The 27,037-nt window shown below is 44.2% G+C and overlaps 1 long non-coding RNA gene across 1 annotated transcript in view; it reads left to right on the top strand.

The window, feature by feature from the left end:
• The window catches only part of LOC147668849 (uncharacterized), a 112,211-nt gene that overhangs the window by 59,088 nt on the left and 26,086 nt on the right, over positions 1-27,037 (top strand). Inside the window, exon 2 of the long non-coding RNA XR_015303795.1 lies at positions 6,357-6,422. This is a non-coding gene — a long non-coding RNA (uncharacterized LOC147668849). The remainder of the gene's footprint in view (positions 1-6,356; positions 6,423-27,037) is intronic.

Below are 27,037 nucleotides of genomic sequence, written 5' to 3'. Positions count from 1 at the left end.
TGGAGGAAATCCTATTGCCCCATAGCTAAGCAATCCTACAAAGATGCCTTGACAATATATAAAAAGGCTATCACTGCCCAAAAAACGACCTTTTTTTTGACCCAAATAGATAACGCCAGGAACTCTGCCAGAGAATTGTTCTCTGTGGTCACCTCCCTATCCACTCCTCCCTCGGGCCTTGGAGTTGAACCTTCCCAGCCTTTCTGTAATGCGCTGTCCACCTTTTTCATCACCAAAGTGGCAGATATATATGCATCCTTTGCTGGGGATGTAGGGACAAGATCCACTGTCAGTAGTAAGGAAATACCTGTCACGGACCATGACCCCCTCTCTTCATTCGTTTCCACCACACAAGACCAAATTAGCAGACTCATCTCCATCACCAAGTCTGGCTCCCCCTTGGATCCCTGTCCTCCTTCAGTGATGGCTAATCTAATGAGGTGATTTCTCGCCCACTGATGGAAATCTGTAACACCGCCTTTCAAACCGGCTATTATCCTGCCCCGTGGAAGAAGGCAGTAATTAAGCCTCTTTTAAAAAAGCCCTCCTTGGATCCCACCGCTCTGGCCAGTTACAGACCCATTGCCTGTCTCCCCTTTCCTGCCAAAATATGCGAAGCATTGATGAATAAACAACTCTCAGAGTTCGTCGATATTCACCAACTTCTAGACGAAACGCAGTTTGGTTATAGGAAAGGACATGGAACCGAGACCGCTCTAATAAAAGCCTCAGATGAGATTAGAGCCATTATGGACCAGGGAGGTGCAGCCATTCTGATTCTTTTGGACCTGTCCGCAGCATTTGACACGGTCGACCATGCTATTTTGGTCGACCGTGTCACAGCTCTGGGGATAAACGGCACGGCCAGAGACCTCATTTCATCCTTTCTGGCCGACCGCACCCAGACAGTCAAGTTGGGTAACTTCTACTCTCCCGTCTCTGCACTACCTTGTGGAGTTCCACAGGGCTCCTCGCTAAGTCCTACGTTATTTAACATCTACGTAGCGGACTTAGCGAGGGTAATAAAGGCCCACGGGGTGCGACTGACATCTTATGCAGACGACACCCAACTGGTGCTGGCAATCCGCAAGGATGGCACAGCGGTGGCAGCCAATTTCCAGGAGGCTATGCTTGCTGTCAGTACATGGATGTCCTCCAACTGCCTGAGGCTTAACTCGGACAAAACCGAGGTTATGACCTTTGGCAATCTCTCCCCAGAATGGTCCTCCATTTGGTGGCCCAACCAGTTGGGCTCTCCACCTGTCCCAGTGGAAAAGGCGAGGAACCTGGGAGTTATTTTTGACAGCAAGCTGACATTCAACCTTCATGTCAACAAGGTTGTGTCATCCACCTTCTTTATTCTAAAGAAAATTAAGAAATTGCTGCCTTACCTCCCCATCTCAGCTGGGAAGACCTTAGTTACCACCTTGGTGTTTTCCAAAATCGATTATGGAAATGCCCTATTTCTTAACTCCCAGAAACTTGTGCTGTCTAAGCTACAGTCTATACAGAACGCGGCTGCTAGAATTCTCTTAGACATTCCTCGCCGCCAGCCTACTACTCTCGCCATTCGCCAGCTTCATTGGCTTAGAGTAGAGAGCCGAATTAAATTCAAGACCCTCTGCATTGCCTATAAGGCAGTGCATGGCGTCGGACCCAAGTTTCTGACTAAGGCTTTTCAGTTGTACACCCCTAAAAGGCTGCTGAGATCTGCTAACACCTGCCTCCTACCGGTACCTCGCACAAGAACGGCAACTTGGGGAGACAGACGCTTTCTAGTTGCTACGCCAAAACTCTGGAATCTTTTGCCACTTACTATCAAAAATGCCCCTAACCTGATGAGTTTCCGTAGGCTCTTAAAGACATGGCTGTTTAACCAGTGAATTCTGTTGTTTGGTCCCGCTAGTTAACACATGCGCCGAGACACCTTCGAGTAATTGTATGCGCAATGAAAATTCCAAAAATAAATAAATAAATAAAATAATGCTGCACTGTGTGAGTTTTGTACTGCAAAAGTTTTACAGCAAGAGTTTAGGTGTCTGTAGTCCAAAACTAGATGATATGAATCATCTGGCTTGGAGACAGGAAACAAAGGATTGTTCATTTGTGAGGTGCATGTTTCAATCACCCCCTGATATTCAAGTTTATCTAAGATTTCTCTGACTTGTTTTTTAGCTTCTTGCTTAACAGGATACTGCCTCTGTGAAGTAAGTTGATTTTTTTAACTGGATTTTATGGTGAGGAGAATCCTCATCCCATCCTACATGATTTTTATATGATGCAGGGGCTTGGGCCACTGCCCATTTTCTAGCAAATGTGTATTTTTTCTGAATTGGAATGTGATTTGAGAAGGCAGGCATAATCATTTCTTCGCCATGTGGGCACTCCCTGACAAACTCTGGTGGCCAGTCTTTCTCTGCTAGGATATCATAACCTTTAGATAGATTCTCCCAAAAGAGACCTTTTATTTTCCTAGTTTTATCTCCCTCTATACGTAATGTTATTTCATATAGTTGATGGGGCACGCTAACTCGGGTGTCTGCAGTTTCCACTTGAATGTATTAATTCGTGTCCACTGTCTCCAGAAGATTCATCAGGATCTTGCAAGCTATGGTCACTTCTGCTGCGCTGTCTAGCATTGTCTAGGCCCACTCTCCGTTTTTCAGTTGTGTCCTCAGAATTCTCGGCATGTTTTACTTTAATACTGGCTACCTTCTTTCTGGGAAATCTTAATTTTTTACTTTGATGAGCAGGTTCCTTGTCTTTGGACTTGACGTGCTCTTCTTTATGTTCTGACCGTCCTCTTCTTTCCGATTTCAGTGAGGAAGTCTAAAGAGATTGAGCGGGACGTGTATCAATATCTTGATATCTGTCAGGTTTTCTCAAATTGTCCCTATTTCTAAGGTTGTATCTTTTTTCAGAGGGCTCCCGTTGTGGAGACTTGCCCCCCCATTCTGGAGATCAATTTCTTTGTTGGGGAGACCTTCCTCTGGACTGAAACTGTTTTTCTCTGGGAGTGGTTTGTTTATTAGCCTCCCACTTCTTCTTTTGAGAGTTGAGATTATTTTTAATGAAAGTTTTTTCAGGATTTTCAATTAGTGTTTTTAGTCGGTAGGTTGTACCGTCAACTGTTAATTGAACTAAATCTCTATATGCTTTTGTTAATTCTTTTATTTTAACTAAGAGTTCTTCGCTTGACATTTTTTCAATGTCGGGGTGTGGTGTGTAGCTGGCTATAACCGGCCATGTGGCTCCTGGTCTACCTAGTGGACCGAGCCTGGTAATGTGATTTTGATGTTTTAGGGCGCCATTAATACAGAGCAGGTGCTCTTGGTATGTTAGTGGAATTTCAACGTCCTCGAAAGGAGAGTATTCCTCTATTTTGTAGTAGTGGACCTCGCGTGTCACAGCATGTGCTGCTGGAAAATGTATCCAGGAATAGAATACCTCTGTCTGCCGATATTCATGGGCCTCTACCACAAATATGACAGTACCACCTCTTGATGATACTCCATTTTCTATAAGTTTCATAGTTATAGTTTTTCTTATATTGACCGGCATGATTATAGCATCCGGGTCATTTTAATTAAACCCTGTAACGTCTGAACCCGGTTGATTCGCATCTACTGCAGCTCCACCGGTTTCGTTGTTGTCGCTGTTAGTTGACATTGTTAAATGAAAGTTTGCAGACCAAGTTTCAAGGAAACAAAGATTAGTTGCACAATATTTTGGAACACTGTATCCTTCAACGTTGACTAAACCAAAAATGAATACATAGGAATCTCTTCCTACTAAGTTCTGGCGGATATTAACCTTTTACCCACTCCAGACGTCTATTGGAGTTTTTACGGGAAAAGGGGTCTGTGTGAAAAGCACAACTGAATTACTCTAGTATCTTGCGTGAGATTATCCCCTTACCAAACGTTGGGCGACATGTAGTGCAGTTCCTATATTCCCAATAGGCTCTGCGCATTGGAATAACATAAACGGTAGTTTAGACGTAGGACTGAGGTCGACTTGGTCTCTACTGAATATGTTAGACTTAATTATGAATGCCAGCTAGCTCAGAGGTCACTAGAAACTTTCCCGAATGAACAGGAAGGAGTTAACTTTCCTGATTAGACAAGAAGGGATTAGTTTCTGACAACCGCATAAACATGACAACTTTGCTCCCTCCAGAATAAGGAGTATATCTCCAGAGTTGTGTGAAAACAATAGATAGCTATTTCACTAAGTCAATCGTGCATGCTTAGTTTCACCAGAGTGCAGAGAAATAGAGAGACGGGCGTTTTCAATAAAAGTTGTTATTTATTGAGCAGTCTTCTTTCTCATGCAAGAGAAATGAATTGCCACAATTGCAATACTCATCATAAAGTAAAGTGCGTACAGTAAAAGGAGTATTATGAAATAATACTGTAAAAGCATTTATATGGTTTCTGAGCCATATGATACTTAAAACGGATAAAATATATACAATACATACAATGATAAAAGTTGACTAAGCGTACTCAACTCGTGCTTCTAAAATACGCCTATCCCAGTGTACCTAACCTAAGCCTAGTACGTGGGAAGGAGTAAGTGAGCTGCAGTTTAAGTTAAGTTAGTTTTGCCAAGAATCTGAATCAAGAATTCTCTAAGGGCTCCGTTCCTTGGTTTTAGAATGAAGGAGGTCTTGTCTCTGTTTCTCAGGATTCGATCTCCCAGCAACCTGCAAGGGTGACTGGAAACAATGGAGCTGGATTTCTCGGCAGGAGAAAAGACAGCGTCTCTCTTAGTGCGTCAAATGGGAGTGTCGGCTTCCTTCGGCACTCGCATCAGCTGGGCTTTGGGTAAGTAGATAGCCGCTCTGCTCCAAACCAACGTGTGCTTGCTTAAGGCAAATGCTGGTATATTTATCCCTGGAAGGTGCCGTGTTTGACGCAAGGTTGGACATAAGACGTCACTAAGAACTGTCACTAAGAACTGGCAGTTCTTTCAGGATTCTCAGGAATTCTAGGACAAATCAAAACAGAAGCAGGGGGAATTCCCGGGCTGCTGGAGGTTTGGTTTGTTTAAAGAACGCGTTGTACTTTCTAGGAGTCTAGGGAAGTAGCCTTGCTGTATTTGGACTGCATTGGCTATGACTAAATATGGATATGATTCTTAAGCCTTTATAAGGATATGATTTGTTATAACCACATAAGGGCATAAATCGGGAATATTTAATTAGGGTCCTAGATACGTTCACAACAGTTACACAATGTAAATATCACAAAGGTAAGAACTTCTGTTTCTACCTCTTGACCTTTCGAGTTCCTTTTCCTTTCTCCTCCCACCAGGTCTTGTCAGTCAAACCACTAAGAATGGCTTCCCGCAGCACAATAGTCAGCATTTTGGGGGTTGTTTTTTTTTTTTTTCACAACAAACTTTATTGTCTGAACTCACATGTTATGCATAGCTCTGTCTCCCAGAGGCAACTGCCTGCATCAATGCATCACAAGAATCGTCAGATACAGTTTAACAAATGAAAAACAAATGAAGCATAAAAGGAAGCCCCCTGTTAGGCATGACAAACGTAGGATGTAGTAAATGTTCAACCCCCCCACCTACCCCCGCGCCCTCCCTGCGTGCCCATTCGCCCACTTGTAGCATGAAATACACGTACATTACAACGCCTTGCACATATCGTGCCAACTGTCACTGTTCATAGTCAATCTCCTCACACTGTCGGGAGGGTGGCTTCCTCAGGCGGTGGGTCCAAGTCCAGCCCCCGATAGTCCGCCCACCGTTTCCAAAACATGCATTAAAGTGAAATGGATTGTAAAGCAGTGCCCGCTAAGCATACAACTATCCCCCCATAATCTTAATTTACAAACACTACAGAACACATTAGACAAACCTATCCACCCACTCTCAATCTCAGCACAGAGACGTTCTCTCTAGCTCAAACAAGCCCAGTGTTCCCTGGCTCCTCCGAGGCCTGTAACCAAGTGATTTGCTGATGTCCTTAGTTGTGGGCTTGAGAGCGGATGGAAAAACACACCAACTAACTGAGGGAACACTAAGCTTATTTTTAATCATTACCAGGATATCCACTGTTTAAATTGGGATTACCAGTGTTTGTGGTGGAAAACTAAAGGCTCGCAACAAGACCTTTTTTTGGTGAGTCTTGATGAGCACTCTAAAAGCTCACACACCTTTTAGAATGGGGTAAAACAACTCTGATTACCATTCGTTTCGTTTCCTTCCCTAATGTTCTAATTCCTTTAGGCTGGACTGGTCAAACATTTTATCTCCTAATGTCCATCAGATTTGGAAGTTTAGTTTCTTGCCATGTGTTCTCTGTAACTCATATGCTTTTTGTGTTCTTTCGACAGGAAGTCATGAGTACGATCTCCTGGTGATTGGTGGAGGCTCTGGGGGCCTGGCATGTGCAAAAGAAGGTATGTTCCAAATTGTGTATGAATTTTATAAAAATAAGCCTGCAATTTAACACGAATTTGTTTCTTCTCTTTATTAAGAATTTAGTCCTGTAGCACCTTTGTTATACTTTTCTTATTTCTCTAGATTGAACTAACCAGTTTCTGTAAAGTTCTCTCATGTAAAATGCTATCAGTAATACTTTCCTTCTCTTTGTTTAATTTCATTTAAATTATTGGTTCAGGGGCGTGCCAAAAAGTGTGTGTACCTGACCCCATTTTTAAACGCTGCAAGGATGTAGATGCATTTATTTTAAAATTGTGATAGTAAAGTCCTTTAGACTCTATATGTGAAATTATACAACTGTAAATTGCACTTAATGGCACATTATCTACAGTCCTCATTTCCATCATGATTTTAATGTGGGACAATTAATGGGATTAGTATGGCGCCCTTTGGAGAAATCCCCTAGTATTAAACAAGCATTTGCAACAATAGGTCTCGCATTAGGAAAGTTTGAGCTATTGGTATTGTAAATGACAATTTTTTTTTATGTGTTGGTTTTGAAAATAGCGAAATTATTAGCTTTGTCATTTATAATGCCAATAGTTTTAACTTTCGCAAACGTGACACCTGTAGCATTTGTAATGCAATATGTGTTGTATTTACGTGACTTAGATGTATTGATATTACAAATAACAATGGCTTTTAATTTTTTTTAATAATTAATACTTAAATAAAAGTTATTGTAATTTATGGCAATAGCTTAAACTTTTGTAAATAACTTTTGCGAAGATTATGTTCAGTGTATTTTATTGTGACAAAAATCCAAGAACAGAAGAGAAATATTAACATATTTTTGTGTCATTTGTAATAAAGCTTGAAACATTGAGAGAACATATTTGAACCAGTTGTTGAATGGTTGCACAGAGAGATGCTGTGGAGTTCAGTGGTGCTGAGTGATGCTGTGGCGTTCAGTGATGCTGAGTGATGCTGTGGCGATCAGTGGTGCTGTGGCGATCAGTGGTGCTGTGGCGATCAGTGGTGCTGTGGCGATCAGTGGTGCTGTGGCGATCAGTGGTGCTGTGGCGATCAGTGGTGCTGTGGCGATCAGTGGTGCTGTGGCGATCAGTGGTGCTGTGGCGATCAGTGGTGCTGTGGCGATCAGTGGTGCTGTGGCGATCAGTGATGCTTTGGGCTTTGAGCGATGCTGTGGCGTTGAGCGATGCTGTGGCGTTGAGCGATGCTGTGGCGTTGAGCGATGCTGTGGCGTTGAGCGATGCTGTGGCGTTGAGCGATGCTGTGGCGTTGAGCGATGCTGTGGCGTTGAGTGATGCTGTGGCGTTCAGTGGTGTTGTGGCGTTCAGTTGTGCTGTGGCAATGTAAAATGTAGCAAGGCGAGAGCTGGAGGGGCCTTGTGAGGAACCAGAAACATTTGAAGCTAACGAGGATGGCAGAGAGCTGATGAAAGGGACGCTTGTGGATGCCTGACGCCTGTGGATGCCTGACGCCTGTGGATGCCTGACGCCTGTGGATGCCTGACGCCTGTGGATACCTGAGGATGTCTGTGGATGCCTGACGCTTGTGGATGCCTGACGCTTGTGGATGCCTGACGCTTGTGGATGCCTGACGCTTGTGGATGCCTGACGCTTGTGGATGCCTGACGCTTGTGGATGCCTGACGCTTGTGGATGCCCGACGCCTGTGGATGCCCGACGCCTGTGGATGCCTGAGGATGTCTGTAGATGTCTGACGCTTGTGGATGTCTGACGCTTGTGGATGCCTGACGCTTGTGGATGCCTGACGCTTGTGGATGCCTGACGCTTGTGGATGCCTGACGCTTGTGAATGTCTGATGGGTGATGCTTGTGGATGTCTGATGCTTGTGGATGTCTGATGCCTGATGCCTGTGGATGTCTGATGCCTGTGGATGTCTGATGCCTGATGCCTGTGGATGTCTGATGCCTGTGGATGTCTGATGGCTGTGGATGTCTGATGGCTGTGGATGTCTGATGGCTGTGGATGTCTGATGGCTGTGGATGTCTGATGGCTGTGGATGTCTGATGGCTGTGGATGTCTGATGGCTGTGGATGTCTGATGGCTGTGGATGTCTGATGCCTGTGGATGTCTGTTGTCTGATGCCTGTGGATGTCTGTTGTCTGATGCCTGTGGATGTCTGTTGTCTGATGCCTGTGGATGTCTGTTGTCTGATGCCTGTGGATGTCTGTAGTCTGATGCCTGTGGATGTCTGTTGTCTGATGCCTGTGGATTTCTGTTGGCTGATGCCTGTGGATGTCTGTTGTCTGATGCCTGTGGATGTCTGTTGTCTGATGCCTGTGGATGTCTATTGTCTGATGCCTGTGGATGTCTGATGCCTGTGGATTTTTGACGCTTGTGGATGCCTGAAGCTTGTGAAAGCCTGACTCTTGTGGATGCCTGACGCTAATGGTGTGTGTGTGTGTGCCTATAAAGCGTGCACTGACGGCTGTTGGTGTTTGCCTGGTGGAAGCGTGTAGTGACGACTGGTGGTGTATGCCTGGCGAAAGTGTGCACTGACGGTTGAAGGAGTGTGTTGGTTAAAACGTGCACCGACAGCTGCCGTTGTGTGTCTGCCTGGTTAAAGCGTGCACTGACGGCTGGTGGTGTGTGTGCCTGGTGAAAGCGTGCACTGACGGCTGGTAACGTGTGTGCCAAAGAAAAAGTGTGAAGCAAAAATAACAAGTGTAAAATAAATGTGTAGAGTGTGAGACAAAGAGACCAAAGATGTGAGAGCAATTTTAATCTCCATTCAAGATACATAATGGAAAGTTATATACCTTTTGCGCTAATGTGACAGAAAAAAAAGAGAGAAGGAAGAGAAAATCATCTAATGTACTGTGTAAACTTAAAATAAGGTACAAATATCGTTTAAGCAAAATAATAGAAAACCTCCTTGACATTGCCTGTGACTAACAAACAAAGTTTTTTGGGGAGAAAAAAAAACTTACATTGGCTAAAAGCCCTAACATAATGCTAACAGGGGGAAATACTTAGATGCGCCCACCATAGTGCCGTTCCAATTTTACCACAAACTCATTAATGTTTAAGATACTATATATTTCTATAAAAGAGAACCTTGTGTATGTTAGGAGTTACGTGTAAAATAACTCGGCACCCAGAGGAAAACAACCCTTAAGGAGGTGTCTGGATGCCTCCGAGTGGCTTGAGCTCTGCTGGCGCCTCGGGCATGTTTACTGCTTTCACGAGCAAATGCAAATCCATTCATCAAGCAGGATGGCAGGGTGGCTCTGTCTGGCTTCAGGCCCATTGGCGACTGTTGTCTGTTAAATGCATAGTATTCAAGAATGTAGCATTGTAAAACAAGAAAAGACGGAGCGGGGTAGGAGTGATGATGGGAGATCGGGGAAGAGGGATTGAAATGGTATTGGGTGGAAAGAAGAGGAGAAAGGGCGAGAAGAGTGACAGGAACACGGGTGGGGGAGAGAAGAAAGAAAGAGAGAGCAAAGTGGCTACAACCGAGATGGAAAAGGGGGAGAAGAGTGAGGGTGGAAAGAGTGAGGGTGGTGAGGCTGAGGGAGAAGAGAGATGGCGCGGAGAGGCCACAGAGAAAAGGTTAGGAAAAAGACGTAGAGAAGAAGAGAGGTAAAATCATTTCACTCTCAACTTGTACATACTGGGCGTTGAATACTCTCTGCTGTAAGCTTTATTAAAAGGTTGGAGAGCAACAGAGAGGGGAGAGAAGAGCAAAGGTTGCGAAGGAGGACAAAGCGAAAAAGGAGAGGTTAGATAAGGCATTATGGCCAGAGCTGCAGACTACGTCCTTGTGTAATGTAAGTGGTCCTCGTGTAAAGTGCTCCAATGCCTCCCGATCGAGGTCGTGCTACATAAAATTGCAAGAAAAAACACAGAGCGGGGTATGAGTAATGGTGGGAGATCGGGGAAGAGGGGTTGTGGGAGGTCCATGTGTGGGGTAGGAGTGATGGTGGGAGATCAGGGAATAAAAGTGCAAGAAACAAGCATTAGCAAAGTCAGGAAAAGCAGAGACCCTTCACCTCAGAGTTCATAGAAAGGGCAGCCCTTCAGAGTCCATGCCCTGAGCCGTTGCGCATTACAACAATCTATGGGGGAAATCGCTTGAACCTGCAGACCATGTTAAGTTTAAAGTTTGCAAAATCTTGTGCTTATGTTTACATGCAAGCATTAAAATACTAATCTATAAATAAAAAAACTCTCCCTTGTTTAATCAGAAGACTTCAGCCGATTTAAAGCGAGACAGAAGTAGTGCAGTATCACAGGTATAGCGACAAATAAACTCACCCTCTATTTCTAGCTCTCACTTGCATTTATCGGCACACACATGCAAATAATATAGAAGGAAACAAATACAACTTTATTGCATTGTGGAAGGGGGGAGAAACCAATGTGCTGAGGCTGCAGTGACTGAAAGCTCCGATGCTCTGTGTCCAAATGATGATATCAGATGGCTGTCACAAACTATAGTGAGTTATTTGTAAGTAGAGCCAATAATAACTGCTCAGATACACTGTCACTTGTAATAAGGAATAAACTGTAAATCCACTATACACATACACAAAAATGTTTTATATGCAAAAGTATATATTTCTGCAATGCTGCATGTTTTACCACAGGCTGCAAACAATAAACCCCAAGCGGAGCGAAAGATAACTGCTCCGATACATTGAAGCTAATCTCTACCATGAAGATGACTCGGAGCCTTTTGCATGCAAACACAGAGAGCTATGCGTTGTCACGAATGCTGCCACAGGATATACAACAGATTTGTTTCAATCAATACACAGAGCTAATGCCAGCATGAGGATTCCTTTTGAAACGATTAACTATTCTTCTCTTAAAAGAAGACCCCCCCCTTGATGTCATATGCCCGTATTATGTTAAAAAGAAGCAACAAGCAATAGAGACGCTGCAGCATTGAAAACACCTCCAGATCTCACTGACCTTGCGCACCTCAATCATCAAAATGTTATAAAGCCAACGCTCAGGTTGTCAAAAGGAATATAATTGTTGAACTCCTCCCCAGGCGTGTACTTGCGCGTTTATAGACATCACCCCAGAACTTAGTTGACTATGTGACATCCGGTGGCCATGGTGAAGTTTTGATATTGAATTGCCGACACCGGTGGCATATACCATGAAGCCGGCTAATACTGTCCTCTTTCCTGCCCAGGCTTATACAGCGATGTAACTGCTAAAAAAAAAATCATAACTTTTCTGATACCACTCGCAACTAATTTATTTCCGTTCTGTGAACAACTATATTTATTTCTTTTTTCTGTTTTTTTAAAGTGCCTACATGCCCTGAGCGAACGAAAGCGCTTCGCAATATCGACATGAAAACGCGTTTACAAAAATAACATAATTAGGGGGCATTAAACACAGTTAAAACAAAATGTAATGTAATGTAATGTAATGTAATGGACATTTCTACCGCGCTACTTCCACTCCAAGGAGTATCTTGGCGCTTACACAACCCAGATGGAGGAGTTGGAAAGGGAAAAGATGTCCTAATTTCTGCACAACCATTACACTAGGTTCCTGCACAAAGCGTCAGGCAGAGAGAAGATCCAGGTTTTCAATGCCTTCCTGAAGGAAGCTTCTTGGGAAAAAGACCGCAAGGAGAGAGGGAGTTTGTTCCAGGCCTTAGTGCCCAGCACAAAGATGGATTTGCCACCCTTTGTGGCCAGTTTGAACCGAGGAGTAGTAAGTAAATTCTGGCTTGCGGATCTCAGACAACGCGCTGGATAGTATCTTTTAAACCCCTTTCGTAGGTAGGTTGGGCCACGTTGGTGGAATGCCCTGAAGGTAATTAAGAGAAGTTTAAATAAAATTCTCTTCCCTATTGGCAGCCAATGTAGAGTGTTGAGGGCTGCTGAGGCTGACGATCTACGGGGCAAACGCAGTACGAGGCGGGCTGCCGCATTTTGGACCATCTGCAATTTGTGGAGAACGATTTTGTTTGCTCCAACATAAAGTCCATTGCAATAGTCCAGCCTAGAATTTATTAAGGCTACTGCGACTGTTTTCCTCGCCGAAAGAGGGAGAAGATCAAAGAACTTCCTAAGTGCTTTAATGATTTGGAAGCACATGCCTGCTACTGCTACAGCCTGGGGTTTGAAGGATAAGTGTTTGTCAAATTTTATGCCTAGATTACGGGCGGATGCAATTGTGTTGGGTGGGACTTCAGCATCTACTGGCCAGCATGCTATAGGGGAGAAAGGATTATTGGTCCCTATAGGTAAAATTTTCGTTTTTCCGGCGTTGCACTTTAAATGGTTGTTGTTCATCCATTTAAATGTTGCTGCAAGACAGTCCCTAAGGTCTTCCTCGGCTCCTGGCCGTTCCCTGTCCAACAACAAAATCAGTTGGGTGTCGTCAGCGTAAGAAATAGAACTGATCCTGAATGACGCGATCAGATTCATCAGAGGTGCCATATATAGATTGAAAAGGACAGGGCTCAAACTAGAGCCCTGTGGCACTCCTGAGCTGACGTATTTAGCCTCAGATTGATATGGGCCTAGCACTGTTATTTGGCGTCTGTCAGTGAGGAAGTTCCTACACCAGGCCAACACCTGTCCTCCTACCCCTGCGGCAGCCAACCGGTCCAATAAGATGTTGTGGGACACGGTATCGAAGGCTGCCGACAGGTCAAGTAGGATAAGGACGGCCTGTTTTCTTTGGTCCATTGCTGCTCTTAAGGTTTCAGCGGTGTATAATAAAGCTGATTCGGTAGAATGTTCTGACCGAAATCCTGACTGATTAGGGTGGAGAACGTTATTCTTCTCCAAAAAGTTAGTCAGTTGACTGTTGACAAACTTTTCAGTCAGCTTGAATAGAATGGGTAACAAGGAAATCGGACGTAGGTTGGAAAGGGTAGTAGGATCGGCTAGGGCCTTTTTTTGGAGTGGCTTGACAGCTGCCAATTTCCAATCGTTAGGGATACTTGCTGTTGCTAGAGAGGAATTGATGATACTGTTAATCATAGGATTAGCCATCTCTATTAGATAATGCAACACCGGAGGGGGGCAGGGATCAAAGGGGGAACCTGATTTGCTGGCTAAGATAGCTTTAGCAGTTTCCTCCAGGGATACTGGGGCGAACTCATCAAGACGGAGGGAGGAGGTCATCTTCACTATCTCTTCATCATCCATTGTTGTTGTGGTTCCTGATGGAAAGGTGTTAGTAATGGTTAGGATTTTGTTCTCGAAGTAATCAGATATCGCATTACAGAGATCTTGCGATGGAGGGATCTCTTGCGATAGAGCTGAGGGATTCATAAAATCCTTAACAATCAAGACAGATAAGAAATACGCTTACAATTACTTACACAACTGCAATAAAAAGCGGCGAGAACGTAAGCAACATACAAATAACAACCTCTTGGCATTGCTGTGGGGAGGGGGGGGAAGAGAAATGCGAGACACGGCCTGGCGACCGTGAAAAGTGTGCTTACACCATCGTCCATGGTGTTTCGGAGAGGAGGGATGGGGGTGGAGGGCGCAGGACGAAGGGGGAGAGGTATGAATGAGCTCAAGAATGTCAGAACAACAATTATAACTCAATTTAGGAGTTAATTGGTTTTGTGTCCCTTAAATAGAAACAAAATCTCTCCTTTGAAGAGGAAGATTTTCTGCAGAGGGGAGGAGGAGCGTGGAATCGGAACATGCTGTAAACCATTTAAATAGGTGGCGGTCGCTGGCCTGTGCGCATCCGCTGCACGATATGCTTGCAGCCATTTTAAAGTGCTCAATTTCCGTATTTGATTTACAGAATGTTCATGAAGCAAAATACTTTTTGGGTATTTTGGTGGCACAACACAGGGTAATGTACTTTTTTCGTCGTTTATGGAGGTCGTTTATGGAGTATTCGGTGTGCCTCTATCTAAAATATGTCGACATTTAAAACTAGTTACGAGCAGCGCATTATATATAGCGCTAGGATCGACTCCCGGAGGAGTATCTCCACGCTTCGACCGCTGGGGAATCCGTCCTGGCTCACCCTGAGAGATGGTCCCTAATGGGTATCTCTAAGGTGCGACCAAGCATCCCCAGCGGTCTGGGGGGGGCCGTTGTGAAGATGAGGCAAGCTAATGCCCAGAGTTGCCGAGTGTGGTCCCTGACTGGAGTAGGCACCGAGGCGAGAATTATCGAGCCCGCTGACCCTGGTCCACGACCCTGCCACGTCAGGAATCGAGCCCTGGTCCCGGGCCGTCGTCTGCTTACGGGTCTGCCGCCTCTAACCAGTGAGCCACACCACTCCACATTATGATGTGGCGTCTTCAATCACAATGTAAAAGAAGACTTGGCACACTACAAACGATCATGTGCTTCCTTTTATTATGTATTTTCTGCTTAACTATATTAGCGGTATAGCAATTCAATAGCATAACTCCGTCATGGCCACTGTCTGGGGAGGTGTATTTAAACGCACAGTGACGAGCCGCAGGTGCAAGGCAAGGGGTGGCGTTCTCAACTGTGACTTTTTCGGAGAACCTGAAGGGGTGGCTTTATAAATTCCGATGACTTCGGTGTAGGTATTTAACTAGGTTAACGATACAGAAGGGTGAGGGCGAAAGAATCAATACCCAATAAAATGATATGTACCACTAAACGCTCTGGAGGTAGGATAAGCGTAATCTGAAGAACTAATGAGGAAACACGTACTTAAAGTTAAAGCCCGCCGATACAACAAGCTTGACGGGCAGAAATGAGAAGCGGCCGTGAAGCAGGGGGCGGGGCAGCGGAACCCTTTGATGTAGCTCACGGCCTGGTGGCTGTGAAAGTGCAAGCAATTAGGGGGGAGGAGAAGTGAGGCCAGCGAGCACTGCGCACACTGGGGGAGCCTGTGGGAGGGAGGCTGATGGCTTTGATGTGGGGAAATGCCCGTGCTTGTGTTCACATGATTTCACGTGAACTGTTGGAAATCCGCCCGATGGTTTGAGAACTTATTTTGCACACTAAAATTCTCCCCTATCCATTCCTGCGGAATGGGATTGGCTCGACCTAAAAAGACACAGCTTCAGGCCTACCACTGTAGCCTGACTGCTGCAGTGAAAAACCTACAGTGCAACCTGCTTGAACAATCCTTTTGAAAGGAAAAAACCTCCCTTTTAAATACCAATAAGTCACCCCTTGTAGGCCACAAGGTAGGTTGCATGCTATTTAAAAGTGAGACATGTAGAAAATAAATGTTAGCGTACTCCTACAGTGACATGGCTCACAAGATTGTTATCCTATGGCAGGCCTAGCTGTTCCGTGAAGAAAACCAAAGTGCAGGTTAAAATACTAATATTGTTAACTCATAGAAAGTGACCTGCTAGAAAAATTATGAAACCACTATTTTTAATAGTTATTAAAACCCAATTCAATTGTGAACTTGAATTTGTAAAAAATAATAAGAAAAGTAACTTTAGAAAGCCTACCTGATGTGCCTAGAGGAGAATCTGCATTAACTCCTTAGCAATTCCCAGCCTGTACTTTGCCCAGGAATAGGTGTGAAATGCCTCCCAGGAGCAAACAATAGGTTGGTCTTAATGGGCAGAGATCCTCCTCTGAACTCCACAGGATAGAGTGGCGGCTGTTACACCACACTTTCAAAGTCTGCTTTGACAGGTCTGTTGAGCCATATGTAACACTTGGGGCATACTTGAAAGGAAGGGAACAGAATGCCAAGACAATTCTTATGTGTCACCTGTCTGGTTGCTGAAGGGCCCTGCTTTTTTCCTATCCGATTTCTGTCTCTTGGTATGTTGTGGATACAGTGCCTGCTTCAAACTGGATTTTAATGTTGTATGTAGGAGGTTACTAGGATTTCCATAGCACATTACCCACTCACACCCTGAGCTGAGAGCCCAAGTTTAGTGTTGCTGAATACTTTCACCATCTTGAAGATGCCCTGATACACAACATTTTGGATCTGTTTGTTGTAAGGCAAACAGGAACTACTAAAAAAGTGGGTATGGTTGGCCCAAGTAACCTTTACCCAGTTGATTAGGGAGCATCCAGGAGTCCTTTCCACCCACTAGTTGGTGCAAGGTATAAATGTGGCACCTCAAGGCTCCCACTTAAAAACACTTGCTGGACCTGTGGAAGAACAGAAGTGGACGTGACCTGCTGTCTGTGACCTGAGAGGAATCCTGAAGGACAGGACCCTCTCGTACCCAGCGAAACAAGTAGACTCCAAAGGTCAGTTGGCTAAACTCATATGTGGCTACCTGGACACAATAAACTTCAAGAGACCTTTTCCATGAAATGCCCAGCTGACCGGTGGCAATTGGACCTAGTCAGGACATTGCTGGTGGCCTCTGCTGGAATGAGTCCTGACCCGTAAGTGCTGCCCTGCGGTCCTGGGAGCCCTAGATTTGACCCAGAAGCCTGTGCTCCAGAAACCCTGAAATATTGGGACTTAAAAGACTACATCAGACGGTAAAATCTTTGACCAGAATGAACCTGGTTGATGTATCCAACCTCTGCTCCATCGCTGTCGGCACAAAATTGCACCTGGATTTCGGTCTACCACGAACATAGACTATCATTGGTGCTTAGTGCTTTTCGCAACAATTTCTACTTAAAACTTTAACAATTCATATCTCCAGTTCCACTAATTGGATTTTTTGTCATTTTTGGTATAATTTTCTTCATTATAGTTTACTCTATTGATCTAATTCGGTTTGGGATTTTGATTTTTTAATATTTTGACTGTAATACTGTTTTGGTGCTTTATAAATACCATACACATTTCCCTAACTTAAGCCGGTCTGCTCTATTCTATAGGTACCAGGGGGCTGAGTTAAGGTTAATTTAGTGCCTTTGAAAGGTTCACTCTGATTAGATCTGTGATTACTCCTTGTGTTGAGTTAGTAATCTGTTGGTCGGTAATTTTTAACATACTTTACCGCAGAAATGTGCTATCCAAAATAACAAGACACATGTGAAATGCAGGAACTGAGTCCGAGTGACACTATTTATTCAAGAAACAGTTAAGACAATAAATGTCAGACACATCATTAATCAAAAATTACTATGCATTCTAGTAGGTAATAAGTGTCAAAGACACCTCGCAGATTGGGAACAAAAACATGAATTCTAGTAAGTTCAAAATCACGCCAATGCAAAGAAAGAGAGACAGAGAGAGAGAGAAACTGAACATCAAAGTACAATGAAGCATTGCAACCTCAATCAAAAATGCTAAATAAAACAGTTAACCGGGAGCACCATCGACGTGACAAAAGGTACACTGTACATGGTGGTCAACGAATTGTTGAGTAAACAGTCCTTTTATACATTTTAATTGATAAACAGTTGACCACAAGATCTAATTTTGGCAGGTGCTTGACCGCAGAACAAACTAAAATTTGAACTTTTTATCAAAAACACTTTGTGGCACCTTTAAGGTGGAGGCTCCTTTTAAGAGTATTGTTTATTTTAAGCCCTGTCACTATTTAAGTTTCCAAAGGTGCGGAAAGTCCCAGTTGGCCCCCACTCCTTAATCAGAAAGACCTGAGGTTATTCGCCTTCATAGGAGAGATACATCTGAGGTTACAGGAGGGTGTGAGGCCTACTGCCTCTGTAGACACTCAAGGCAGTATGAATTTTAGCACAACCCTGTCTATGGGCTGGCAGGGACAATTGAGACTCATGCTTCAGGTGTGGAGAGAATGGGCTTGAGGCACTATATGGTAAAACTAGACCCTGCTTCAAAAATCCACTCCAAATAAATTTCCCGTTTCCTATACTAGTTCTCCTTCTACCTTTCCATCTGGCAATATTTTGTTCACAGGGGCACCTTTGAGTCCCAAAAGATCTGTGTCACTTGCAGAGTTCCCTAATATTCCATACTGTTCCCTATTATTTTAACCCTTATACAGGAGCTTGTTGGTTCTTTACTCGCAGATAACATCAGCATTCACCAATATGCTGATGTTGTACAGCTCTGCTTGAAAGTCTCCTCTGCTTCAGACATCCAGTGTCTCAGATGCTCCCTGCACATTATTCAGACTTGGTTGTCCAGCGCCTGCTGAACCTCCACCCGACCAAGATAGTATTCTTGTTATTTGTCATGAACAGCGAACCAGGAACTGTGCAAATCTGACTCGATGACCTGATTCTTGACAACTTGGAACCCCAACTTTAACCGAAAGCTGAGTTGCTTGGATTCACCCAGGTCCCCAACCTCACCCTCTAGGAGCACGTTACCAAAAACAAAAGGTGGCCTGAAACCAGATCTCTCTGCTAAGGAAAGTGGAACAAATTATTTCAGGTAGAGACTTCACAACTGATGTTCAAGCTCCTTTACTCTTGCATCTGAATGGTGGTAACGTGTGATCCGTGGCTTCCAAGACTCTACACTGGAACCCCTTAAGGGCAAACTATGCGCAACAGCTTATCTTACAAGAGGCTTGAAGAAATATGGTCACCCTCCATCCTGATGAAACACGATTGGCTCACCTTATCGCTTGCACCATCTTTAAAACCAGCTGCCTCATTCACAAAGCCATCACTACCAGCCGTCATCTTATCCTGCAGACAAGCTCATCATCCCTCGTGGTTCTCATCAGACTCCAGGCGAAGAAGTGTAAAGAAGAAAAAACAAGGCATTGGGCCTTTTTCATCTATATACCTAGGATCTGGAAAAACCTCCCCGTATCCATCAGAACTGCCCCAACACTGTGCCAATTTAAGAAAGAGTTGAAAACTCACCCCTTTAAAGAATTTCTGCATCATAATGCATGACTGGTCCTCAAACCAGCTCTCTCTCTTACTTGTTGACTTCCTGCTTGTCTTTGACCATGCTACAATGCTCCATTGCCTTTTGGCTAGGTTTGCTCTACAGATATATCGCATACATCTTCATGAATACATTTTGTAAGAGGACTTCTGGTATTCTAGGAGTGTAGTAGGTTTCCAGGAGTACCACAGTGATTGTGTTGGCACTCAAAAAGCCTTTAATCTAATTCAAACATGGGAGTAAATGTTAAGGAATATATTTCTGAATTTTACGAGCTGCTTTGTGAAACAGGTCCTCTAATTTGGCAATTTGTATCTACATTTCTTAAATTCTTATATTCTTAAATTGTATTGCATTTCTTAAATTCTGTGGCACGGTTGAAAATCCATTATTTGTTGTTGGGGAAACGCGAAGACGTTAGTAGTGGTGGGCTTGTAAGACACTAGATTGCAGCTTAGCTACCCATCTCAGACCTACTTTTCTACATTACAACTTTAAAAAGACTCTGAAACCGCGAAGTATGAGTAAATTACAGGTTTTAACACTACACATGGTCATTAAACGCACTAATAATGGACGTGGCCAGGCATCTGTTATTCAGGCGCAAACTGTAGGCGTAAAAAGTTAATAGTTTAATGTACATATCTTTTCAAGCATAAAACATGAACAGTGTTCCTACAATTCACAACACTTTGCAATGCTGTGGATCGAAGTAGGCAGCATTAGAAAACCTACTGTTAACATTATTTGCACACGTGCACCGATTCTAAGTTACCCGTTAAAATTCACTGCTTTAGATGCGTATATTGTTTGAAGAGTCTAAAAACAAATCACAATTGCCTAAAACTGGTGAAAAGTTTACTGAACGTATGCATAGTGACAAGGTGGGGCTAAGGCGGCTATTTCACAACTAGTGTTTCTTGACCAGGGAGACAAGGTTGAACTTCGTACTGAGCGATAAAATAAGGCAAGGGGCAATAGTGCAAACGTAATATATATGAGAAACGATTAACGACATGACAAATAAGTCAACTTATTTGATTAATTTAATAAAAATTGATTATACACATATACGAATTATATGAAATAGTGTAAAACCTAGTGTGTGTGTTATGTGCTTTAGAATGTTATATTCTGAAACTAATGAACAATAGATAATGCAGATTCATTGATCAAATAGCAAATAAGTTCGCATTCAATCATGAGCGGATGCTCAAGTGCAATTTAAATTTTCCTGTAAATTAGTAATTGAATACAATTATACTCGTTTGAAAATACAAGGTTGCCACCTAGTGGAGATTTATGAGAACTCACATTGTAATACTGGGTGTTCACTAATGGCCGCAAACCGGATGTACATCAGATTTTCAATTGTATCCACAAATACAGTTAACCTAAAATCTAAATGGGAATCGTGGACATAGTTAGTGGTTACCCCGAAGCTCTGGCAGGGTTCTCATAAACCAGTCTGGAACATCTTTTATAATGGTTTGTAAACTGCTCACCGCACTGTTGTGCTGCTTTAAAATAGTGCAACGCCACCGTGTGAACGGCCCCAGTGTAAGGGATTATTAAACCATACATGCCAACATTTCAGAAGAGCAAAGAGGGAGATAAAAAAAAAATCGGGAGAATGGGGCCTTGAATCGGGTTACTGGCATGTATGGGCTTTGGAAGTGTGCTGCTTCAGGATTTGACATTTGAAACACAAATGCACGTTTTTTTCATACCTTTCAGAATCATGGAGCGCAATGGCAGGCAGAGAGAGGGTGATGAAAGTGTTGTGCAGTGGCCTGGCAGGTTGCTGGCAGTGCATGCTCCTGCTCCCCCACCCCCGTGTGACAGCCTGGGCAAAAACAGCTTCCTGTGCGCACACACACAGCCCACCTCCCCCCTCAATACTACACAGGTCTTTAAAAGACCATTCCCTTGTTAATTACGCTTTGTTGTTTTTTCACCCCTTCTAGAGCCCCTGCATGGCCACTCTGACTATTACTGGAAGAATTGGCACTTTACACAATACCAAGCCCTGTCAGCTGAAACCCCGAGGAATCTGGTTTTTGCTTGCAGGATTTGGGAGGCGGGAGACTAGCCTTGAAATCGGTAGTCTCACGCCTGAATCGGGAGGGTTGGCATGTCTGTATTAAACCGATAGACTCGGTTTCAAGTGCATGTGCTCCTAACTCGAGTACAATTCTGTTGTCATATTCTTAGACTGTTTCTCCATGTTGTATGCTTTGTGTCCTCTCCTTTTGTTTGCAGCAACACTGCTGTGTTTGCTTGGGTTCTCCTCGTGCTCCCTTTGACTCGGACTAGTAACTCTTAGTTTCCATTAGGAGTTCTCTCTCGTGTCTAACTGCCACCCTCTGAGTATGGAATGTGAGTTGTGCTGCTGGGTTGGTGGTGGTGAGATGTAATGTGCGTGTCAGAGCCGGGTACTCCCACCAGGCTTCTGTGGTGTTGAAGCTGGGCCCATCTTCCTTCCTGTGGTCTTGCAGTGGCTGCCCCCTCCGCCCCTTGTAAAATAAATACATAAACTTGTGAGTGGGGGAATACCGCCTTGTTCTCTACATCAGGTATCTTTAAAATTTCTCAGTATATATCTCAAGCAACAGCCAATCAGGTGGTGAGAGGTCAGAGCTGTGGCTGGGGCCCGGAGTCAAATGCAGCCAGCAGCGCAGGAGATCGCCATTAGGCTCTAATGACTGGTTCGCTTAGGCTGCCAAAAAGCTGAATTTTAAACTTTAGAAAAGAAAATTTGCACTGCTAGAATCATTTTACTGTGTTTCCTGTGTCTTTAAAACTATTACAAGCTATTGACCTTGCGCATAAGTCGGCTGTTCCGGCTTCCCTGCTGCCTCGAGTGACTCCTCCTGCAACAGCCAATCGGGTGGCGAGAGGGCGGAGCTGTGGGCGGGGACCGGAGTCAAATGCAACCAGCAGCGCAGAAGCGCAGCGGACGCGCGCAGCGGGCGTGCCAAAGACAAGCCTATCTGGGCCCGTCAGCACCCATCCAGACCCAGGGCCCAGGCAGTATGCCCGAGCTATTACCTACTCCCCGGACACCTTAAAATTGGTACATTACCCCCTTTTACTATGACCCCCTTGAAGGACCTCAATCGGCTGAGCTGTCCGATCTCCTTACTAACTTAAATTTTACACAGCAAGTCTCCTCTCCCACCCATGTGAAGGGGCACATCCTAGATCAAGTGTGGACTAATGGCATGACCACTTCAACCCCTACAATTGACCCTTGCATCTGGAGTGATCATCATCTTCTAAACTTCATGATCATACTGCCGACTCTTCATAAAATCAGAACAGTTGAAGGTGGCTATGCCAGGAAATGGAATGCCTTCAATAAAAAAGACTTTCTCGACACCTTGACCAACACCACCCCGTCCCCGGGAAATGACATCAACAACACTGAGGCAAACTTCTCCCAATGGCTTCTTGAGGCCAGTAACATGCACGCACCTCTTAGGAAAATCAAATTAGCCCGACGTGCCAACGCCCAGAGATGGTTCCCCTCTGCACTTAAAACCCAGAAACTGGCCTTACGCCAACTAGAGAGGCAGTGGCGATGGAAATCCTCCCCTGACAAGAAACTGCTGTACATATCATCTAGAAAGAATATATGAAGACTATCATCACAGCGAAAGATGCTCATTGCTCTTCACGCATTCTTAACTCTAACAAAAGCTCCAAAGAAATCTTTGTTATCATGAATGAACTGTCCAACCCAGACAGGGTTCTTACAAAAGTGATGCCCTCTCTAGCTCTCTGTAATTCTCTAAATGATTACTTGATTGAAAAAATCAGTACCATCAAAGCCAGCATTCCTCTGCACCCCTCCATGTCACCCGCTACCACTATACAGAGTAACAAATGCACCCTCAGTTGTTTCCCCCCATTAGCACTGAGATTCTTCAGGAGCTCCTCGTAAAAGTCAAATCTGGAGCTCCTTCTGGCTGCTGCCCACCCCACATACTCAAGGACTGTTTATCAGTCTATCCAGGCCCAGCACTGACACTTCTGAATGAGTCATTCACTACCGGTCAAGTTCCTAAAGCATTTAAAAAAGCCACTGTGGTCCCTCTTCTGAAGAAACCCGGTGCTGATCCTAGACTTTTACCTAATTATCGTCCCATCTCCCTACTCCCGTTCTTAGCAAAAGTGCTAGAGGCTCACGTGGCCAAATGTCTGCCAGCCTTCCTGGAAGAATCTAAATATCTCAATTCCTATCATGCAGGTTTCCGGCCAGCCCATTCTATTGAAACTGTCATCTTAGCTGTCCTGGACACTCTCCGTGATGGTGCGGATAAACGCTCTCCTCAATCACTGGTCCTTTGACACGGTCGACCATGCTGCCCTGGTCGACCGTGTCAAACAAGCCAGCATTTTGGGTACTGCGGCTTGTTGGCTCTCCTCCTTCCTGGAGGATCACTTCCAGGCCGTCTGCCTAGGCAACTTTATGGCCCCACCACGCAAAACCAACTGTGGAGTAGCACAAGGTTCCGCTCTTTCTCCCCATCTGTTCAATCTTTACATCCTCCCCTTAATCCAGTCCCTTAAAAACAGGAAAGTGACAGTTTTTAACTATGCAGATGATCTACAACTGGTTTCCCGATTGATAACTCCCACAGTTCCATCACCGAATTTTAGGCCACTATGTTACATATCCAACAGTGGATGGACCAGAACCACCTTAAGTTAAACCCTGGGAAGACGGAACTTTTTCTCACTGGGGACAGCTTTAAATTTGGGGGTCCTCATTACTGGCCTTCAGAGTTAGGTCCTTCTCCCTCCCCCTCCCACTCGGCCAAAACATTAGGAGTTACCCTCAACCATGATCTGTCACTAAAAACCCAGGTTGGCACGGTCATCTCCAAATGTTTATTTCAAATAAGGAAGATCAAAAAGATACATTGGTTTTTCACACAGGAAGCCCTGATCCAAGTGGTGGTCGCCACAGTCTTGTCTCTCCTAGACTATGCAAACTCTGTATACTTGGGCATGCCTATCTGTCTGTTTAAACGGTTACAGATGGCCCAAAACCAGGCAGCCAGATTGATCATGCATCAACCCAGGTGGCAGTCTGCCACCCCTTTGCTGAGGACACTTCACTGGCTCCCAATCCCTCAACGCTGTGCCTTTAAGGTGGGCTGCCTCATCTTTAAATCTTTGCATGGTAAAAACCCCAAATTTATTAACACCTTAATATTCCGGAACCTCCGCTCTGCTCACCTCACACTTCTTACCATCCCCGTATTCAGACGAGTCAGTCATGGCGGCTGTAGATTTGCCACTCTTGCTCCTAGACTGTGGAACACTTTCCCGTTGGAGATCCGTTCCTGTACTGAGCTAATGCAATTTAGGAAATCCCTTAAAATGTGGCTATTTGCACAAGCCTATAACTAAAGCTGTCCGTTTACCATCTCTGAACCTTTACAGCGCCATGAAGCCATCTGGTGTACGTGCGCTTTATAAATCATTTTTAACATTAACATTAACAAGCACATTCAGTAGGTTGTCACAGCAACCAGTTCAGGCAAAGGACATAGAAGAATTGGTATGCTAACCCATGACAGTGCATTATTAAACCGAAGAAAAAATAATTTCACCATTGTTTTAGACTATGGTGCTATCGGCACAACTGTATTTAGTTAAAAATCAAAAATATGCAAACTGTGACATTAAACAAACCTCATATTTATTACCAAATATACACAGTGATTAAAACAGCGTTGGTTACGGGTTTAGCTGCAAGGGGTTAACAGTTAATGCGTATAAACAGCATCTTTAAGTATTAGGTGAAATGTAAATACATGTAGGGTAATAAAGGAATAGACCGTGAATAAAGCCCAGGTGGGCAATTACCCCAGGATCTCTTTCTCCTTTATTGTGGAACGTGAATTGAAAGTGAATGCCCGCTCAACTACTGAATAAAGTATTGACTTAAATTGTGAAAAATGTGCAAAAAGAATTATACAAAATGACTCAAGTGTAAGAACCTAATGCTACGGAAAGAGATCAGGAGCAGGACAAGGGGCGAGCTTGTTAAAGATGTACATTAAGTGCCTTGTCTGCATTAATCCCATTTGGGATTTTGGAATCAAGTAGGATTATATACCTTGATTCTAATCTCCTGAGTGTTAGCTGTCTGTTCCCTCCTCTAAGGTTTTTGGAGACACTCAATCACAAAGAAAGAAAATTCTTGAGACTTACTACTATGGCATGTGTCTCGCTACCGGATATGTAGGGTCATCATGTGTGATGCTCCTAAGATGTTGTAATATCCGCACGTGTACGGTACTTCCCACGTATTGTTTTGCACATGAACACTGGAGAACGTAAACTGCGAAATCTGTTTTACATGTGTAACTAAACAAAGAAGGGTGCACAGTTCCCCAGTAGAGGATGCTAAAGGAAGGGGGCAGGGGATGAACCAAACAATGGGTGAAGGCACACTGAAAGGGGAGGGAGAACCTCCCTTTTGGAACTAAAACCCTCACACACCCAGCAAGCTAGGTGTCCTGCTTCATCATATGGGTTTGCTCCTCGTCGGGTCGGCGGTGCAATATCCGACGGGCACCCATAGAGAGGCTCTTTGACGGAGATCTTTTGTTCCTGTCGTATAGTGCCGTGGGTGTGAGGGCCCTAGGGAAGAGTGTAGATGTGGAAGGGTGGTGTATTGAAAAAGGTTAGATAGTCCACTGAGTAAGTTTAATAACGTGGTAATCTACCTTATTAAAAAAGATTAAAGAGAGGCTGCTCGCTGGCTCTATTGTCCAGGGGAGCAATGCTCTTCTCTGTGTTACTGGTCGACATGTTTCATGCTAAGTGTTCAGTAAGATACAGTGCATTTCATCAGGACCTACAGGTAACTATCTACACGAAGTGGTATGGAGAAATGTTCTACCTACCACTGTACTGGGCGGCAGGCAAGTAGTCCCGCCACTTCTAGTGAAACCTTACTAAAGAGAAGCGCTTTCTTCAACAGTCTTCTCTGTGGATAGCACCTCAGACGAAGGTGCCCTGTCCATAGTAGGACGCCCTCAACCAACCTACCCGAGCGCTGGGATCGAGAAGCCGGAGCTGTAACTGCCTCTAATTTCAAAAGGCGTTTAAGTGGCAAAGGGACTGTTTTAGTATTCATTCTATGTTTGCACGCTTTACATTTAAATCATGTATGGAACCCTCTCTGTGGTTTCAGCCAGCCGGATCCCTTTTTTATTCTTGGTGCATTACAAACAAGTTCCTGTCGCATAGATTTTGCACTTCTAAATGTAATCTGGGGAAGTTTGGCGCAGGTGGGGCCTATGACTGGATCGCTCAGTACTAGTTGCCAGTGCCTGTGCAATATTTTACGGAGGTTAGTATGGTAAGCATTGAAGCCTGTAATCAATCTGGATGTTGTTTCTTTTTTATAAGTGTTTTTATTTCTGTTTGTGCAAAATAGCAGGTCTTCCTTTTTGATATTGGCACTTTTCTGATCAGCGCTGGACAATGTTTTGGTACTGTATCCTCTGCATTTTAGTCTCTCAAACAAGCCCTCTGTAAATTGTCTCAATCCTTCATGTGTACGCAATTACGCTTCATCCAGAGGCATCCCGCATATGGCATGCTCTCCTTGAGACTTGTGGGGTGGAAGCTGGTGGCGTGGAGGATTGCGTTACCTGAGGTAGGTTTTCTGTATGTCCTAGACTGTATTTTGTTGTTTTCTACATAGATTTCTAGATCTAGGAATTTGATGGATTCTCTACTAGTGGTACACGTGAATGATAGATTTAGGCTGTTATTGTTTTTTTTCTGAAAAACATTTAGCACTTTCTTCAGAGGCCTGCCACAGAATAAAGATGTCATCTATGTACCTGA

Source organism: Lissotriton vulgaris, unplaced genomic scaffold (genome assembly GCF_964263255.1).
Source record: "Lissotriton vulgaris unplaced genomic scaffold, aLisVul1.2 SCAFFOLD_3397, whole genome shotgun sequence".
Classification (NCBI taxonomy): domain Eukaryota; kingdom Metazoa; phylum Chordata; class Amphibia; order Caudata; family Salamandridae; genus Lissotriton; species Lissotriton vulgaris.
The sequence above is the reverse complement of the archived record's forward strand: the minus strand, read 5'-3'. Positions and strand labels throughout refer to the sequence as shown.